Raw genomic sequence first — 19027 nt, 5'->3', positions numbered from 1 at the left:
TAACATGCAAAACATTGGAAATGTATGGCAGCAATACAAGGTGGTGACATCTAAAATGAAACTACCCATTCCAACTAATAGAAGAAATAAAAGTAGATTTCTAAAACAAAAACCAAAATCATATATTAAGTGTACTAACTTCATGTGTGCTTAAGAAATTGATTTTCCTAAATAGTGCCAGACCTAGTTCTGATTCCTTTACACCAGAGGTCGCTTGGGAATTGCTGGAACAATGTCTTGAGCACATGAATAAGAGTAGTCACTGTGTACTACTAGGTGTGATCTCCAAAGTAGCAGCATAATAAAATGCATTAGATTATTTTTAATGTTTTTGTCACCATAAATTTCACTGATTGTCCAGGAATATAGGAAATCCTACAGTCTCAGAGGAAAAGTGTCTAGACAAGGATCGTCCAACTTGACAAACATATGTAAGATAGAGAATAAATCAAATCCTCTTAGGACAGAATATTGCCAGACAAAAGAATAATTTGACAATTCAGGGAATCAGATATTTAAGAAACCAAATATCGTAAAAATGAGATGATAGAAGAGAGGAGCAGTATGTCAGAATTGAAAGACTAACAGATATAAGAAAGCAAGAAATCATTTAAGCATTCAAATAGTGATTTTGAAAAATATGATTATGCTGAACCCGATGGGCAGAAAGTGGACATTCATTCCTGTGGAAGCCCACATCAGAGTTTAAAAGCCTTACTGATCAAAAACTCACAAATTATCAAGAATGGATGGTTTGTTAGATAGCTCCAATTACCTCCCATTGTGTTTCTAATAAAAGAGGACTTATGCCTAGTAGGAACTCAATTAATCAATATCACTCTAAAATTTAAGTTTATTTCTCTTCCCAGTCTATTTGAATGCCAACTGATGGTTGGAACACCTATTCAAATGTGGAAGTCACATATTTTTTTCCAGTGAATTTTACCAAGAAAAAATGAGTGATATATTGATATTGGGGGGAAGGTCAAAGGTAACTAAATAAATGGAAATAAAAGTAAACAAGCATATGCTAGAGGAAAATAATATTTAAAAGATATATATTATGTTTGAAAGCAAAATTTTATTCTATATTAGTGTAATCAATATTTTGTATTGCATATTATATTTCATGGATGTGGATCATCTTTTGAAGCTACTCATCCACCCTTCTAGTTCATTGCTTACCACATATTATACTGACTTCCCTTTGCAAATCAGAAAAAGGTGGGTAATCAGTTATAAAAAATAAGTACTAAAATCCAGATTACGACTGCAATGAGGAGACCTTCAAAATAGAATTCCTGAACTCCATCTAAAAAATGTTAAGGTACTATTATTCAAGAGATTCCCAACTTTCACATATCAATTACTATTTCACAAAGGGATAAAATCTACCATATAAGATTGACAATGCAATCCTCTTAAACCTATCAGGCTTATGCAATGCAAAAGGGGTTTTTGAATAAGGTAAATGACATTCTAAACTCAACTGGCACTTTGTCAAAAGAATACATTTATGAAGGAAAATCTACTCTTATCCTAGCTAAACTTGAGAATTCCACTACAAATTTCTCAAACTAGTTAAGGATTACCAAAACGATTTATAATGACATTAGTGGTGCTAGAAATCTTCAGTTTCTTCAAAGTCACTACAAAGAGGGAGAAAAACATTGGTGTTAGAGTTTTATTTGATTAAAAATAGAGACCACTCCATGCTATCTCCGGCCCCGGAAACATCTTTTAAATAAGAAAACCAAAGAAACCAACTGAGAGACATCTACTTAGAAGGCAATAAAAGGCATCTATTAACACATAGTGGTAGTGAATTAGGGTAATTTTCTTTTTTGCAAAGATTGTTTTTGTTATTAAGGATAGATTTATTATTTTATAGGAATTTCAGAAGTGTTTAAACTAATTATTTGAAAAATTACCCTAGGCAGCTTTATAGTGACTGTTTCGACATTGTACTATGCTCAGAGGAGTTGAGGAGTGTTGTAATTTTGATATTAATCCTCCCCATCCATGATCAGGGGATGTGTTTTTATTTTCTCATGTCCGCTTTGGTCCCATATGGTCCCCCAAGCCAGTAGCAATTATTGAGCACATAGCCAGGAGTAACCACTGAGCATCACCGAGTGTGACCCCCAAAAAACCTAAAAAATAGTGTTCAGTACTTTTCTTTGTATCATTCTTTTACATCTTCATTTTAACTGATTCCAAGATACTTGATTTTTTGAGGTAGGCACACTTGTGTATGAAATTTTTAAAAAATATGTCTTTTCTATTCTTTTCATAAAAGAAAGCTATGGACTATTGCATATAAAGTTATAAAGTTTATAGATTGTCATTTTACTATAAAATAAATTTTTTCTAGAAGCAAATTTGCTGTCCTTAGGATTTTTTAAATATAGTATCATGTTTTCAGCAAATAGTAATAGTTTGACTTCTTTCTTCCTTTCCTATCTTAATGTCTTTAATATAATTGTTTCTTCCTTAATTGTTATGGCAAGTTCTTCAAGTACTTTTTACATTTAATAGAGATAATTAGAGATGACAAATACCTTGAGCCTTATATCAAAGGGAAGGCTTTTAAATATTTTTCTCACTAAGTGTAATCTTTTCTGTGGGCATATGATAAATGACATTTACTATTTTGAGAAAACTTCCTGTAACTTCCATATTGTTAAGAGTATTTTTAATCATAAATAGGTGCTGGTTCTTGTCTAATTATTGCTGTCTATTGAAAAAAAACATATTATTTTATTTTTTTCTTTGATGTGGTATATTACATTGAGTTGCATATGTTAAACCACGTTGGGTTATTGATCCAACTCTAATCAATATTTATACTTTACCTTAAGGTGTAATATGGTGATAGTATATTATATATGATATATAGAAATATATATACTTTACCTTAAATATATTCCTTACTTGGTATTCTTCTCCCACCCTAGAATGGGACCTGATTCTTGTCAATAAAAGAAGGGATCTGAGAAAGTCAGGGGCTCATTCTTCAGTCTTCTTTCACTGAGCTGCGATCCTTCGGAGGAAAAAGCTTGGGTGGTTTGAATTCCTTGCTTGAACACTGGACTTCCTGAGCCCATTCTTTCTTTCTTTCTTTATTTATTATTCACTGTGTAAATTATTTCCTACATATCTTTACAACTGGAACTGTTCCCACTGTTCTTATTGGACAGGGGAATGGGACAGGGAAATTTCCTCTCTGGGAGCTCAGTGGGAATCAAACCTCAACCAATCTCCTAGAGAACATGACCCTTCAACAAAACCATTCTTACATACCAGGGATAAATCTCATTTGTTCATGTTGTATGATCTTTTCAAACAAGTTGTTAAATTCCATATGCTAGTATTCTGTTGAGGATGTTAGCAATCATGTTCATAAGGGATATTGGCCTTTTAAAATGTTTCTGTTTCTTCAATTTCCTGGAAGACCCAAATAGGATTAGCTGTAGGTCCTCTTTAAAAGTTGCAAAGAATTCACCAGTGAGTCCATCTGTGCTTATGTTTTCATTTTTGAAAAGATTTGTAAGTACATTTCAATTTTCTTGATAGGTTTAGACCTTTTTAGAGATTTCAAATAATCTGTTTCACTCTTAAAGGTGAAATTGAATCCAATAGCCTTCAATTTATTCTAGGTTCTCTTGTTTTGTGGCACAAAGATTCTCAAAGTAATTTCTGACAACCATTTACATTTCTGGCATATATGTTATGATGTTCTTTCTACCCTACCTCAGTCAGTTTATTGTTGTTCTCTTATTTTAGTGAGGTTTTAAGTCATTTAACTCTCTTTGTGAATATTAAGAGCCTCTTTTTAGTCTCACTGTGGCTTATCAATTTTTAAAGATTAACTCATTGTTTAATTAATCTTTTGGATTAATTTTCATTATTTTTATTTATCATTATTTTTCATTATTAAGTTCATTAACTTCTATAAGTTTTATTATTTACTTTCTATTGTCTGATTTTAGATGATTTTGTTGGCCACTTTAAGAACTCAAGTTGTGAAGTCAATTTTTTTTTGTTCTGTTATGTTTTGGGGCCACATCCTGTGACACTCAGTGATTTCTCCTGGCTATGTGCTCAGAAATCACTCCTGGCTTGGGGACCATATTGGATGCTGGGTGGTTGAACCATGGTCCATCCTAGGCTAGCATGCATGCAAGGCAAACACCTTACACCTTGCACCACCATTCCGGCCCTGTGAAGTCAAACTTTTTAGGTTAACCTTTTTTCCCTTCCTGTTGAATGTTTGCATAGCTATTAACTTTCCTCTTAACACACAAGTTATGGAAGGCAGTGTCTTCATTCTCATTTGGAAATAAAACATTTTTATTTTCTTTTTGATTATTTCTATTATTGTATTCATTCATTGTTCAGTAATGAGATCATTAATAGGCGTTTGAGTTGCTTCTCTGTTTCTGTTTGTAGTTAACTTCTATTTCAGCACATCATGGTCTGAGAAGTTAGTGGTATTATTTCTATCCTCTTGACTTTTGTCACCTTGAGAAATGCCTTTTATACTTTAGAAAAGAATGCTTATTTGGCTGGTCAAGGATGAAAATGACTCTCTTCCATTTCTCCCTACAAAGAAACATTTTTTTATTGAACTTTAGTCTACTAGATCTATTGTGAAGTATCAATAATCTACAACTAATTTACTATCAGTTGCTTTAAGTATATTTCTAATTAGATGCATATATGTAGCTAGCAGTATAAATTCTTCCTGATGTACATATCCCTTATTAATCCTATTTAGCATGAATTCGATGTCATCTGATACTAGTAAAAACACTGTAGCCTCTTTGAGGGAGTTATTTTTATTCATGACCTTTTGTAACATTCTTTCAAATAAATGAGTCTAAGTATTCTTTTTGGTTTTATTGTTTTTGCTTTGTTTGGGGGTCATACATGACTCTGCAAAACAATAACCCTGAGTTTGCACTCAGGAATCACTCCTGCCTGGCCACTTGGGACACCAGATGGGTATCTGGGTATTGAACCCAAGTTGACTACATAAAAGACAAATGCCCAACCTGCTACACTATGCTATAGTCACTGAGTAAATTATTTTTGATGAGATTCTCATAACATTGTCTTTGGGACCAGAGAGTTTTATTTATAAATATGATGTAAGTCATATAAAATGATGTAGATCATAAGGATGACACAGTATATAATTTCCTTCTTTTATATTGTTGCTTTTAGTAAGATATCTACTATAGTTTTCATTATTCTCATAAATATCTATCTTGGAGTATTGTTATTTGTAATTCTTTTATGTGAAAACACATTAAGCCTCCTGGCTGTGAGTATACCTATTCTTCAGTTCTTGAAACTTCTCAGCAACAACGTATTTGCCAATGTTTCTTTATCAGGGCTTTTCAGCCTTATATGTCTTATGTTGTTTCTCTTTAATTCACCCCAAAATTATCTTATTAACTGTGTTTTTTTCAGGCTTTTTTATCTTTTGCTATTGTCTGAAGGTTTTCCAAATATCAACTTGATACTGATTTTATTTTTTGATACTTTTCTGTTGAGGCCTTGCAATGAGTTTTTAATTTTAATACCATTTTTAAAGTTCTGTAATTTTTGTTTTTATTTTCTTCATTTCTGCTGTAAAATCCTCCTGATTTTCAAATAGGAGGCTATCCTTTCTATTGCTTCACTGAGTTCTTTAACATCCTAAACATTTTTATTCTAAATTCCTTATTTTAGAGCTTTTATAGCTAGTTCTTACTATTTAAGACTTTAGGTCTACCACCTTCATTCAATAAGCCTGGTGGGGTCTGCATCGTTTTCCGACTGTGACTTATTTTAGAAGTGCTTTGCGCTATTCTACCACTCAATGCTTAGAGTTAGGATGTCTTTGTATGTTCACAGTGACATATAAAGAAGTCAAGTGTAATGCACAGATTGATTTTATGGGGGGATCCTGAGCTGGATATGGGAGAAAGTGGCAATCCTGAATATCAAGCCCAAAACCATGATTACTCATTTTATGGGACCCTGTGGAGTAATGTTTTTGTCCTAGCACTTCTAGTTATAAATTTGGATATTTAGTAACCTCTTGTTGCTAGCTGATTTTTTTCCATTTTTTTCTGTATATTAAGTGATTTCAGCGACACATTACCATCTAAATTCATGTGTTCCTATGGGAATGACAGCATCAAACTAATGAAGTTGTAGAAGAATTCAAAGCACTATTACTGATGGGTAGCTTTTGTGGTATGTGTTCTCAGCTGCTAGGTCTTTTAGTTTTAGGAGAATGCAGGAGGGTGGGTAGTGTGCCCACATTTACTTAAAAAAAAAAAGCTCTGATGATATCAGCCCGAATATTGACAAATATTTCTCTGCAAAGAAATAGGAGTGGTGAACATTGCCATAGGCAAAGCTGTGATTATGATTATGATTGACGCAGCAGGTTTGGCTTCAGCAAGGCAGCTGCTTGGCTAGTCTTCTCCTCCTTAGATTGCCAGAGTTCATTTGTGTGGTCTGTCCCCATGTGCCCATGAATGTTTATGGTGTTGTTTATATCTCTTTGGAGAAAAGAGGGAGTCTATGGAGCTGGACCCATGCAAACATCACTATTGCATATTTTTAAAATATCAATCTAATAGAAGTGATTGGAGAAATCAGCCCATTTCAGCACTTGTGAATGAATGATCTGGTAGAAGTGATTAGACAAGTCACTCAATTTCAGCTTTCTCTGCATCAAAAAAGATAGCTTCTTTTAAAACTAATTTAATTCTAAAATAAATTGTAGGGTCAAAAAAGGAAGTAAGATAAGACAAAGTCTATAAAAATAGGGTATGATAAAATAAAATTCAAATCTATAGGCAGGTTTGATTGTAATTAAAAAAAGGTAAGATCAAAAACATTTGAGTCACATCAACAGTATATAAAACACCAGATTTGGGGCCTAAAGTCTTTAGTAACAGCTATTGACCTTTCAGAGTTTTAAAATAGCATCCTGCTGAATCCAATATGCTAATATACCCTATAGTGTCATATACTTTCCTTAGGTTCAGGATCAATGTTCCATATGTGAACAGTCAAATAGACTTGGCTAAATCTTTACAAAGAGTGGTCAGCAAAAGAACAGGAAACAGATTACCCATTTTCATTCCTTGAGGATAGCATATACATTACACAGAATTCTTCTGAACCTAATTTATACAGAAACTCGCAACGTAAATCCGCAAAGACTGTTTCCACATCTAGGTTCTATCCTATACTAGATACTAAGACATTTTGTAGTAAGGCATTACTTTATTGTCAGACACATGCTTTGCTTGGTCTGCCCTCTGGTCCATTTAACCTTATATATATTTGAGTCATTCATTTATATGGAAACAAGCTCTAATCAAAGGTGAATCTTTTCCCATTAAGTTCTTACCACTATATTAACCATGAGTCTATCTGCCCTTCCTCTTTAGCTTATTTACTCCCTCTTAATTTCATAAACTTAGAGTTCTCTACTGTGAAATTTCAAACAATTATTTTGTCAAGTTTCATATTGATTTGTTGGGGAAAACTGCTCATTGAAATAAAATTGTGATTTAGGTGCAATACTTTGTTCTGCTCACTCTTCTCAAATGAATACAAAATAATTCAGGGGGTAGAATCTACTGTTCAATTTGGAAGGTTCTAATGACTTTTTAATTTTTATTGTGATCAAAATGAATTACAAATCTTTCACAGTATATTTGAGGCACATAGTGACAATGAGTGAGGGGCATTCCCACCACCAGTGTTGTCCTCCCTCCACCTTTGTTCCCAGCATGCATCTCACATCTCCCCTTTATCCCCATAAAGCTAGTGCAACTGTTCCTCTTTGTACAGTTTGTTGTAGATTGGGTATTGATTCTGTGATTATTACCTTTCTTACATGCATTGAATATGCATTACTTGACATATGCCATCTTAAGTGATCCTTCTAGATTCTGACATTTATTTTAACCTTGACAATTTCTTTCAAGAAGCCCACTCTCTTAAAACAACAGCAACAAAAACAACTCATCATTATATACCATGTCACTTCCAAATTTAGTTAAAAGTAATAAAGTTCTCTTGACTGAGGAAAACAGAGGGTTCTATTTTTGTATTTCATTGGATGTGATTTTCTCAATTATAGTTTTATCAAACTATGAAGAGCTTATAATTTTGTAGAGAGAAAGCCAGAAATGAAACGATGGGAGACCTGACATTTAGGCAGTCAACAATTCAAAATATACTATATTGAGACTGAAAATATTTATGTCACATATAGTAACTTTAATAATGATGATGAATCTATCCATAATAGTCAATCACTACTAAATGTTATGACTATGAGGAAAATGGCACTTTATAAATGAGGAAGCAAAATCAGAACTTTTTTCCCAGTATGACTTAAATATTTCATTTTCTATAAATTACAAGTATGCTCTTTGGGGGTAAAATATAAGACAAAAGAAAATGCAATGCTAAAATTTAAAATAAAGATAATTTGAATGAGATAATGAACAAAAGACATATGATTTGCATTCATAAATCTTTGTCAATGTTGATCAATCATTGGTGCCAGTCAATTCTCATTGAAATGGAAGAAATCAGCATGTGATTTATTGAGCAGTCTGCCATTTCTACTAATATAAATTAGGACTGTATTACCTGGTTATGACAGCAGGAATCTGAAAGCTCTTGGCACTAACCCTGGACAAAATGTGGTCCTCGATGACTGGGAATGAAAGCAAGATCCATTCAGTGTGGAACCAATTAGTTCTCACTCTCACCTTTTCCTCATCAGCAAATGACTTTTTTTCTTTTCTCCAGCTGTTATCTGTTTTTCAGCATGCAGTTTCTCTAATTAGGTATTTGGTACTTAATCTTTCAGAATAATGAATGTCTCCTTTCTGTAAAGGTGGTTCCTATCCTAGGAACACTGTGGTGGCTTGTCATGATGCCATGTTATTGTTTGTAAGGATTCTTTGGGAGCCTTCTGTGAACGTCTGACACTGAGATTATATTGAGTGATGAATAAAGGGCATCCTGGAAATGGGAAGTCTGTTAATCCGAGCTTATTACCTCAAATGTACAATGGCTTAATAAAATTCATGACAATTACCCTCTAACGACTTATATAAGATGAAATACTTCAATCACCTAATTGTGCTATATAACATGAGTGTTAGTATAAATAAATATCAAAAATTAATCAATTAGTATTTTCAGTTTTATTGCACACAGTACATGCACTCAAGAATTCATATGTGATTAATTTCTATTAGTATTGGATACCAAAGCTATAGAATAGTCTCATTACCTCATAAGGTCTACTGGAAAAAAAACTCCAGAAGAATTTAAAAAAATATTAACATAACATTTTTTTTTGTTTTTTGTTTATGTTTTTGGGTCACAGCCTGCAGTGCTCAGGGGTTACTCCTGGCTTTATGCTCAGAAATCGCTCCTGGCAGGCTCGGGAGACCATATGGGATCCCAGGATTTGAACCACCGACCTTCTGCATGCAAGGCAAATGCCTTACCTCTATGCTATCTCTCTGGCCACTAACTTAACATTCTTAATGACTTTACTAGTAATTACATCAATTATCATAAAAATAATACACAGTTGGTACATGTCCTATCTAAATAAGAGAGATATATAGCAGCAGTCTCCAACCACAGACCATTTAAATCTAGATTTGCTTCAGTAGAAATAAAGGATAAATAATATAGTTAAATAAACAGCAAAACATAATAAATATTAAATTCTACTGATTCTTCAGCTCCATTCACACAAACAAGAATCAGTAATTAAAAATGTAACTGCAGGGTTCAATAGTCATATTAAAGTGAAACATTAGGATCTTCATTTAATAAACTTTTGAAGTTATTTTTTCTCACATTATAATTTAAAAACAATTTCTATATAGTAAGAATTAATGACTTTTGGGTGTCTGGAGAGAAGACAAAGTCAAACTTCCTCATTTAGAATCTTTCTTTAGTCAACTACAAGTGTAAAGTTTGGACACCTTTTTTTTTTTAATATCTTAATGGAGCTCTTTTCCAATATCATTGGCCAGGTTTGATTATGGTATAATCTCTTGTGTAGATTCAAACCAAACCAAACAAATACATAGACATGCTTGCTAAGAAGAAATACCTATTTCTAAAGTCAGTAGAAGGGTCTTAAAATACATGTTTATCCAATACTAAGCAAGGTGTGAGACTTATTTTTATTTATTTTCTTTTGTTTGGGGGCTATAACCAATATTGTTCAGGGGTTAATCTTGGCTGTGCACTAAAGAATAACCTTGGCAGACTCAGGGGATCATCCTATATGATTGTCCAAGTGTAAAAAGAGCACCCTGCACAGTGTACTATCTCTCTGATTCCAAAGTGTGAGATCTTTACAAAGATCTTTTGTGAGGTAACCAGCAATATATGGTACAAAATCTGGACACACATGTTTTATAATGGTAAACTCTAGGCTATAAAATATAACAAGTTACACAACTATTTAAACTATCTTTTAAACTCCAAAATTATGGACTAATATTTATGAATTTAAGTACTGTCCACAGTAAAAATGTAATCGTCTTACAGCTGTACATAGATAAATTCTTATTGATATTATTGTCCTCCTTTTCTTACATAACTTTCTTATTTCCCTTTTATATTTTATGGCAGCCATCCACTCCAGGCATCCTCCAATCCTTCCTTTTATACCTTCTTGCTAACAGACTAAAACATACATATATATGTTTTATATATAGACATATGTGTTTATATATACATACAATTTAATTTCCCTTTCTATGTTTTAGAAGCACATTTTAATATTTTAATTCTAACTTATTATCTTAGACTTACTCATTAACCATACAGAAGATAAACCTGGGACCAGTAGATGGTATAATAAATAAAGTGCTTGCCTTGCAAGCTGTGGACCATGTTTGATAACAGGAACCACATCTAGAACAAAGAGTACCAAAAGGAATGATACCCAACCATAGTGCTAGGAGTAAGTACTGAGCACTGCTGAGCATGGCCCATAAATAAAATGAAACAAAACATCTTGGAATATATTAAGAAATATTTCATGTTTCCACTTTCTAGCAAAGGGTAAAATAGAAAACAGACCAATGGTCTTACTATTTCTTTGGGTTTATATTGTAAGTTGAAAGGAATGAATCTGCCATCTTTTCAGCCTCAGTTAGGAAGTCAAACTACAGACATTTAGGATGTGTAGCAGTTCCAAGTGGGAAAACATCTGCATGAAATGAAAGGAAGCCAGTACCCCAGGATTTAGGTCCCCCTTGTTCATTACAGTTTTTGAAACCGTCTGGCTGCATTTCGAAACCTCATATTTATATGCTTGCTCTCAGCTTTCCAGCTGTCGCAGGCAACGGCCTAAAAGGAAGACGCTAGCTTCAGGTGGGGAATGAGAAGCAGATGGGGATGGTCACTTAACGCACGGGGTCCTGTTTTCATCACCACGCATTTGATTCCTTAATTATTAAGAAATGAGGGTAGAGAAATTAAGGGGATATAATGAGCATTTTCGAATAGACTGTGTTTTCGCAAAGTGCCTATGAGGAAGCACCTGTTCAGTTCTCCTCTTATCCAGGTTCCAGTTATCCGCAAGACAGTTTCTGTGTTTCTGTGTGTGTTTGTGTTTTCTGTAACAAATTGTTTCTAAGAGACAATTTAATCATTGATTTTTTTTCTCTATTGTAATAAGGCTATCTTCAAGAAGTCAAACTCTCCGGCATAACAGATACTTGATTTAAGATATAATATCATAAGTAATCTACACTAAGAAAAAGCTACATAATTTGAGAGGAATTATCTGAAATGTCTAAATATCAATAGTTTCAAATTCACACCCAAGAATAACAGTAGATTGGTTAAAATGATTATTTCATGTATAATTATGATAACTTGGTTCTCTTCATGGATCAACTTTGTAAACTTCGAAAATTATCTATAGAAGCAATGACAAGTATCCCTAGATATATTCCTTGCTGCATCTCTTAAATGATAGGGTCTTTTGTGAAATACCAGTAACAACAAGGTTAATCTTTCGTTCATTCCTTATATTATCCACATAAAGGAGATGATACATATTGGTCTTTTTTCTAATTTTTTTCATTTAGTGTAATGTTCTTGATCTTTCATTAGTTCAATTTACTGATTTATTTTGTTTTGAGATTATACTAGACCTTTATTCATTCATATTCATCTAATATGGAGATTTAAGTGACCATATCGCATATATATAAGTATATATTTTATATAAATACATACATACATTTATATATTTTAATATATATGAAATAGTGTTTTTATATTCTTCAGGTAACTATCTAAAAGAAAAATAATTGCACATATGTTCATTCTATTCTGAATATTTTTTGTAGAATAAGCTGTTTTCCATAATATCTGGAGTGTTTTATTTTTCTTTACATCCCCATAGCCAAATTGATCACTTTTCTCTTCTATACAAGACATTCACATATAATGGCAGTCATTCTACTTTTTTACGTCTTTCTTTCTTTGGGTCAGACCTAGTGGTGCTCCTGGGACCATACGTGATGCAGAGTATTGAACCCAAGTTAGCCACATGTATGTCAAATACCCTGTTTGCTGCACTTTTTCCTGTTCAGACAAGTCATTTTATTTTTTATCTATGCATTTTTCTAAGAATTGATGAAAATGGCATATGATTTTTTTATCCCTGTTCATCCTCTATAAATAAGGTTTTGTATTGTCTTTTCAGTACTCTTTATTTGGATAGGATTATTTCATTTTTAACTGTGCATGTTAAGTAAAAGTAATTCTTTATATATTTGGATTATTCATCTTTTGATCTTTAAATCTTAGGTAAGTTTCTTTGAGACAACAGTTAATTTTATTTTTAAATCCTGGGTCATCATTTTATTGATTATTTTGGGCTTACTGGGAAAATTATTAGCATGTTATAATTTATTACAGATTTTATTATTGATTTTCTGAGTTTTGTTTGTAGTTTGTATTTTTTTAATTATAGCTCATTTATTTTCTTCTGTATGATCCCTTACCTAAGCACTATACTGTTACATTTAATTTGGGGATGTGCAATTCTGGTAATATTTCTGATGTCCATGTTTCAGCACCACACTAATCACCATCATGCATGTCTCCCTTCTTCAAGGACCTCAGTCTTTTCCTTTACCTTCCCATGAGCAACTCAATTTATGAAGCAGTTCATACATCATGTTGCCTTTGGATATTTGTTGTTATTATACTGTAAATTTTCAAGTCCCACCTATGGAGGGACCACTCAGGTTTGCCTCTTTCATCCTGACTAAGTTTATTCTTTTAGATTCCTTTTACATTCTATTTTTATCTTATTTACTATTTTTTGATAAAAGCAAATTTATAAAAATGACATTATGTATGAATTTATCTTATATTTAGTGCAATATAATTATTCCAGATGTGTACCTATATTGGGGGGGCACACGCAGAGAATGCTCAGGGGTTACTCCTGGTTATGTTCCCAGAAATCGCTCCTGGCTTGGAGGACCATATGGGACGCCAGGGGATTGAATCGTGGTTCATCCTAGACTAGGTCGAGCAAGGCAGACACTTTACTGCTTGCACCATCATCCCAGACCCAGATATGTGCCTTTTTACTTTACTTTTCTCTACCTATTATGTTTGTCTGATATTCTTCTTTGCCCCTTCTCTTTGTTGTATACATCACTTTGTTGGCTATTGTTCTCTTTATTTATACTCTTTGTTTCACCTTTAATTTTTATTCTTTATTTTATTCTTTAATTTTTATTTTATTTTATTCTTTATTTTATTCTTTATTTTATTTTATTTTATTTTATTCTTTATTTTATTCTTTAATTTTTATGATTGTTTTTTGCCATTATTCTGTCTTGAATGTCATTAGAAATTTTGGTGTTTTGTGTGAGTGGTTTTTTTTTTTGTCTTTATGTTTGTTTTTTGCTATTTTAACAGTAAGATGCATTAGTTTAGATATCTTTGGCTGTCTTTAAGATTGCTGGTTTTTGCTGCTCCCTTCCCCAGGTTACAAAGATTTTTAGTCATAGATTTTGCAAACATACTTGTATCTCTTGGAATTCTCATTAATCAGATCTTCTTCCTATTGTTGTTATACCCAAATAATCTTAAGCTACATATATTCCTAAGAGTTCCGGTATAGTTTTGCTATTTTGAGTATTCTCTGTAACCCTATTTTCTATGTAATGATTCCACATGTTGCTTCACGTAGTCTATGAGTCCCACTGTTATATATTATTTCATCTACATAATTATTCACTTCTATTATGTTTTAGACTTTTTTATATTCCTCTCATTGTTTTTGCTCAGTTATGTTATGTTATTTTGTTAGGTATGTTTTGCTGAATATCTCTGAGTAGCTAAATAACTGTTGCTTTAAAATCATCAGATAGTTGGGGCTAAAGTGATAGCACAGTAAAGCTTTTGCCTTGAACACTGCCAACACAGGGCAAACCAAAGTTTGAATCCTGGCATCCCATATGGTCCCCCAAGCCTTTCCAAGAGCAACTTATTTTTTAAATTAATATCTTTATTTAAACACCATGATTACAAACATGATTGTAGTTGGGTTTCAGTCATGTAAACAACACCCCTGTTCACCAGTGCAACATTCCCATCATCAGTTTCCCAAATCTCCCTCCTTCCCACCCCACCCCCACCTATATTCTAGACAGGCTTCCTACTTCCCTCATTCATTCACATTGCTATGATAATTCTCAATGTAGTTATTTCTCTAACAGCACTCATCACGCTTTGTGGTGAACTTCATGTTGTGAGCTAGACTATCCAGCCCTCTTCTGTCTCAGAAAATTATTGCAAAAATGTCTTTCATTTTTCTTAAAAACCATAGATGAGTGAGAGTATTTTGTGTCTATTTCTCTCCCTCTGACTTATTTCACTCATCATAATAGATTCCATCTAGATTCATGTATAGGAAAATTTCATGACTTTATGTCTCCTGAAGGCTGCATAATATTCCATTGTGTATATGTACCACATTTTCTTTAGCCATTCGTCTGTTGAAGGGCATCTTGGTTGTTTCCAGAGTCTGGCTATGGTAAACAGTGCTGCAATTAATACAGGTGTGAAGAAGGGATTTTTGTATTGTATTTTTGTGTTCCTAAGGTATATTCCTATGATCGTATGGGAGCTCAATTTCCAGGTTTTGGAGGAATCTCCATATCACTTTCCATAAAGGCTGGACTAGATGGCATTCCCATTAGCAGTGAAAAGGAGTTTTTTTCTCTCCATATCCCCAGAACTGCTTGTTCTCGTTCTTTGTGATGTGTGCCAATCCAAGAGCAAGTTCTGAGCGCAGAGCCAGGAGTAATTACTAAGCATCGCTGGGTGTGACTTCCCCCCCCCCAAAAAAAATCATCAGTTTGGCTTTCTCTTTTATAGGACTTTTGTTGTTTTCTTTCCTTCTTTCTCTTTCTTTTTTCTTCTTTCTTTCTTTCTTTCTTTCTTTCTTTCTTTCTTTCTTTCTTTCTTTCTTTCTTTCTTTCTTTCTTTCTTTCTTTCTTTCTTTCTTTCTTTCTTTCTTTCTTTCTTTCTTTCTTTCTTTGTCTTTTTCTTCCTTTTTTCTTTCTTCTTTCTTTCTCTCTCTCTTTTTTCTCTTTCTTTCTTTCTTTCTTTCTTTCTTTTATCTCTCTCTTTCTTTCTCTCTCTTTCTCTCCCTCTTTCTTTCTCTCTCTCTTTCTTTCTTTCTCTCTCTCTTTCTTTCTCTCTCTTTCTTTCTTTCTCTCCCTCTTTCTTTCTCTCTCTTTCTTTCTTTCTTTCTTCTTTCTTTTTCTTCCTTTTTCTTCCTTCCTTCCTTCCTTCCTTCCCTCTTTCTCTCTTTCTCTCTTTCTCTCTTTCTCTCTTTCTCTCTTTCTCTCTTTCTTTCTTTCTTTCTTTCTTTCTTTCTTTCTTTCTTTCTTTCTTTCTTTCTTTCTTTCTTTCTTTCTTTCTTTCTTTCTTTCTTTCTTTCTTTCTTTCTTTCTTTCTTTCTTTCTTTCTTTCTTTCTTTCTTTCTTTCTTTCTTTCTTTCTTTCTTTCTTTCTTTCTTTCTTTCTTTCTTTCTTTCTTTCTTTCTTTCTTTCTTTCTTTCTTTCTTTCTTTCTTTCTTTCTTTCTTTCTTTCTTTCTTTCTTTCCTTCCTCTCTAAACTCACAATTCATTCCTGGATGACTCAGGGACCATATAGGATGCTGGGTTGACACTCGGTCTGCCACATGCAAAGCAAACGCCCTCCCTTCTGTGTTATTGCTCAATCTTTTTATTATAGGAACTATTACACTTTCTATCTTATTATATCATGTAGGCATATTCCTTAGCCTCTCTTTGTCTTTCTCTGCATTTATGTCTATGAGCACCTCTCATTCTTAGTCTTGACCTTACATTCGAAATAAAGGTTATATAGTGTTGTGATATGTTATCAAACTGGTTTTCTGAGCTTATAGTACTATAACAGTTAAAATCTGGACAGCAAGTACACCCTCTTATTAAGAATGGTAGATAGGTGGGTCTTGAAAAGTTGTGAACTAGAGAAGTAGAAATTATGAGAATAGCAGAAAATGTTGGAGTGTGGTAGGAACACCCATTAACATATAAGCTGTGTAAATGAGCCTCTCAGAGCTATGGGCATAAGTTATAGATGTTCTGTAATGAGCATTTTGGGGGAACACACTACTGGTTATGCATGCAAAAATCATTTTTAGTTAGCTCAGGCAACCTTATGGGATGCCAGGGATAGAAATGGTCCAAAATGGTCACATGCAAGGCAAAAATGTGTTGATAATAACTTTTTCAAATAAGTAAATATTAGGACACATTTCTGTTGGGAACTGATAAAATTTACCTTACCAAGTAAAGACAATTTGACTCTGAATTTCTAAATGTGTTTATAATTATATGTATTTTATATATAATCTGTAATTTAACTTTTATCATGACATACATAATGCAGTTCAACTGAAAAATTTTTATTCCATATATGGACACGATTTTATTTCTTGGGGTGAGACAATCTTTCAAAATGAGTTTTCGTCCAACCACTTCTTGTTTGGCTCTCAGAAAAGTCTTGGGCTCTCTAGGGGGTAAATGAATATGTAATTGTATAATTAGGCTATCGCTGCTCCTGATTCTCCTGTAATATCGTCCTACTGTGCCACAGGACAAGGTCACTGAACAGTGATAGACTAAAAATGGAAATCGGCTGATTGGAAAAGCTGACGAGAATGACCTGCTGTGGACTATTTTGTGTGGGCACGGAGCCCCATGAGGACACCTCCAAAATTAGATTCCCTTGCAGTTGCACTCAACCTTTTCCTAATGTGGCTTTCCACTCCTCTTCCTCACTATTAAGTAGACTAAGGAGTGACCCAACTAACTTTATTTGAGAGATAGAAGATAACTTTTGTGCTGAGAAGAGACTGCATCTTGCATCGCATGCTCCAGAAAAAAAAAAAAAAAACAACAAAAAAACAACTATTAGTACATTGTCCCTTAGCAAAAAGAAACCATTTCAGGAGTAGGAACAGATGGAATTCATTGATAGATGACTAGATGTGGGACAACCCAATACTTAACTTTCCCTAAATTACCTTTATTCTGAGTCATAGTTTCCCCACATGTAATACTGATATATGTATAATGATTACTTGAAAAATGTTGTAAGTACCAAAGTGGATAATGTATATGAATGGTTCTTTATAGATTATAAAGTTCTAATCAAAGCATTGTTTCTTTAACTGTCCCATTTCAAATCCCAGCTGTCTCATGGAAGTGGTTATCATTCTCACTTTTGCAATTTCATTTTATAAAATCATGTTCCTCTTGATAGGAAGGGCAAATCAGCGAACAGTGATCCTTTAAAGGGATAAGGAAATTCAAAGACAAAATTAGCTGCATGGGTTTTCACATGAGGCATTTTTTGAGGGTTCCCTGTGTTTTGAGATGAAGTATAGAGACAGGACTTGGACACACAAAGAAAATATGGTCATGGAATTGTGAGTCCTTTGTCATTTTATACAAACTCCATTTTAAATCAAAAGAAGTCTACATTCTATTTTTTCTAGTTTAGCAAAGAAGATTCAATTTAATGTGTTTTATTTTTTAACCAAATGGGAAGGGTTTAATTAAAAAATATTTTGTGTGGGAAAGAATGAGCCCAAGAATATAACTCTGCCTCTGCATAAATCAATTTTTTAAAAAGAATAGAAGGGCAAACTTGCAAAATGCTTATAAATCAAATGTGTCCCCAAATAAGCTGCATTCCGAATAAAGGCATGCAAATAACCCAGGAAAGAGCCATGAAATCATTCTGCATGTAAATCATGGTAAGTGGGCACTAATAAATTTCAGCTTGACTGAAATGGCAAAATTTCAGAGGAATTTGTAGATGGAGGGAATATTTAGAAAGCAGATGGAATACTGTTAATCATTTTATCAAGTACAACTGGACCCTATCAATTATTTTAACACATTTTCTGTCATTCCCAGAACTATCAGGGAATCATTCTTATATCAAGTCCTTTTCATATATCTACAAGAAACTATTTTACATTAATTATTGGCATGTTGGAAAACTTGACATTCTTGTAATAAAGAGTGCAATTTGGAAGTCAGGCATTACCACTGGTGTCATAGTGATAACTGTCTTTACCCCTGCTCCTTCCACCTGCCAAACATATTGATTCTTGTGGCTGCCATCCTCAGCATAAAAACTATTCCATCTTCCATCATTATTTTATCTTCTCTCTTACCTCCTCAATTAATTTTGCACTTACTTTTTAAACTAAGCAATTGTATAATGTTATTATAAGCATGTTTAAGGATCCCAAGAAAATGAAACAGCAGTTTGTATTTTCACTCACGTTAATTGCATTTCTCTGCCTGGGTCCTTCCGCCCCCTCCACCAGGTCTATTTAAATGATATCTTCATTGTTTTAAGATTCTGGGGTTAA

This window comes from Suncus etruscus, chromosome 3, assembly GCF_024139225.1.
Source record: "Suncus etruscus isolate mSunEtr1 chromosome 3, mSunEtr1.pri.cur, whole genome shotgun sequence".
Taxonomy (NCBI): domain Eukaryota; kingdom Metazoa; phylum Chordata; class Mammalia; order Eulipotyphla; family Soricidae; genus Suncus; species Suncus etruscus.
The sequence above is the reverse complement of the archived record's forward strand: the minus strand, read 5'-3'. Positions refer to the sequence as shown.